Source organism: Mastomys coucha, unplaced genomic scaffold, assembly GCF_008632895.1.
Source record: "Mastomys coucha isolate ucsf_1 unplaced genomic scaffold, UCSF_Mcou_1 pScaffold20, whole genome shotgun sequence".
NCBI classification, from domain to species: domain Eukaryota; kingdom Metazoa; phylum Chordata; class Mammalia; order Rodentia; family Muridae; genus Mastomys; species Mastomys coucha.
In genome coordinates this window covers 42,978,775-42,981,064 of record NW_022196903.1, presented here as the reverse complement: position 1 = coordinate 42,981,064, position 2,290 = coordinate 42,978,775, and the positions used below count along the sequence as shown (strand labels likewise).

The window sequence follows — 2,290 nt, the reverse complement described above, 5'->3', positions numbered from 1 at the left end:
AAATCTGACTGGAGCCTGTCCTTCCTGTGATCCTGGTTGTGTCAGAACTCCTCAGAGTCAAGCTGACTATGTGATCCTGCGATTCTGGGATCCTGGGATCCTGGGCTTGTTAAATCACCTGGGAGTGGGGCTTTCTCTGTGTGTTGTGGGACTGGCTTCGGAGCATGTGCCCAAGGTCTGCTCTGGACCGCAGCCCAGACAGACCGGAAGGAACCTGAGCCACTGGGCCAGCGGAGTTCCTAAGTGCCTGGTCCCGCTGGTCCCAGTTACTCCCAGTGTTGGGACAGATGTTGGTTCCTGCTTACCTCTGATCCTGGGTGTGTCAGAGCTCCTGGGAGAAATCCGAAGAGATTTAAGCAAGTCACCCAACTTACTTTTGGGGAGAGGAGTCAAAAAATCAAGGAATTAAATAAAAAACTCGCTGGACCAAACTTGCCCATCACACGTTTACTCATTTATACAGTTGGCTGGCCATTCATTCAAGCAAAATCAAAGCCACATCTCTCACGAGAGGTAGAGCCAGGATAGTAGCTCCCAGGGTAGCATGGGAGAATTAGGGAAGGATTTCCTGTTGAAATTTTTATCCCCAAGCAGAAAAATTTCCAGCCCATAAGAGGGCTCCCTGAATGGGGATATCTTCCATAATCTCAAGGAAGATCCCTTGGGTGTATATCCCTTTTCCATAAGAAGAAGTCTCTCCAGACTCAGTGAAAGAGTAGCCCCCCTCCCCCCGGAGCATTTGTCAGGGTCACCTTCCCTGCAATCTCTCCCTGGTGGCAAATGCCATAAGTGAGCCTGAGTCCCACCAAGCATGGCATAATCTTGCTGGGGCCTCCAAATGAAATGATCCATGCAAGGTATTTATTCACAGCCACACATTAAAGCCTGTGCCTCTGAAAAGTGCCTTGGTGCCCAAGCTGAGGGGTACAGTGTTTTTTAAAGTATAACAATCACATCAGTGCTTGAAGGGGGGTTACCTTAGTGAGGGGACTGGGGCAGCCTAATAAACCTCTGCTTTTGTTGTAAAGTTCAGTAGTGTTTTCCATAATGCATTTGGAACAAGGACATGAACAGTCACAAAAGTATTACTAAGATGAATGTGGCTGTTGGGGGGATGAAATGCTGAAAAGAAACAAGACAGAGACAAAATAAAATTAGGAGAGGATGGCATTACCTCAGTCCTTTAAAACAAAATGGAGTTGTCCAGATGAAGGTGGAGGTTAAAGGAATGCTGCACGAATGACAAGTGTTTTCCTGTGGAGACACAACACACACACCTACTCACCACAGATAAGGAGTCCATGATAGACCAAAGTGTGAGTACTACCAAAGTTCAATTTGGTAAACTAGTAAGTTTAATTGGGATTACCTACAAGAATGTGGGTGAAAAGTTACTTAAAAGAGCAGAAATGGTTCAAAACAACTGCACCACCAAAGCCAGCACCAGCAAGGGTGACAGCTCATAAACACTTGGAACCTGGAGCAGCCTGCGTACCCTGCAGGCAGCTCAACAGGTTGGAGAGTATCTTCCCCAAGTGATTTAGTTGATCTAAACCTCTTTCAGGGAGATGAGCTGTCTCCGAGTCTTTGTGGCTTGGTTTCTCTGAGAATGACCCTCAGACAGCTTTACTGCTTACTCTGGGAAGGAAGGAGGGACCTAGTGAATCTGGTCAGTCTCAGGGACTTCCTGAAACTATTTTGAGTTGTTTGCCTTCTGCTTAAGGAGCTTCCCTACAGAATGGAATGTTTCAATAGCCAAAGAAACTGCTAAGCAACAGTCCACCCCTTCCTACAGCTCTTAGAGTCTTTCTCACTTCTCTTCCTCAAAGACCCCTGAGTCGTGTGGGGGTAACTATAGGTGTCCATCTATGTCATAGCTACAGGCTATGTGTATTTGTTCTTAAGCGTTTCACCACTGGTTATGAGTTGAAGCTCACAAAGGTGATCTATGGGTGTAAACACAAATGTTTAGAAGGCAGTTTGACAGGTTCATCATATCCATCTAGTAAAAGATAGACGTTGCATCGCCATTGGTACCTATGGTCACTCTAGCCACAGGTTTTTGTCCTGGATTACAGTACCAGACATGAAACTCTCTCTTAGAGAACAGGCCTTAAGTCAAACTGGAAGGTCATTATTAGTCTTACCAATGACAATGGAGCCACTGTTGTGCAGGCACATATATCCTATGTGGCATGGTGGCTCATAGCACTGGTGGCTTTATCTAATAACATTATGGCTTCTGTGAGTGTCCTTTTCTACCAATGTAGCATACCTCTTGAATTTTTTC

The 2,290-nt window shown here is 45.8% G+C and overlaps 1 long non-coding RNA gene across 1 annotated transcript in view; it reads right to left on the bottom strand.

Moving 5' to 3' along the window:
* Positions 1-1,215, bottom strand: part of LOC116098107 — a 5,588-nt gene extending 4,373 nt beyond the window's left edge. Inside the window, exon 1 of the long non-coding RNA XR_004121703.1 lies at positions 1,175-1,215. This is a non-coding gene — a long non-coding RNA (uncharacterized LOC116098107). The remainder of the gene's footprint in view (positions 1-1,174) is intronic.
* Between the last annotated feature and the right edge of the window lie 1,075 nt (positions 1,216-2,290).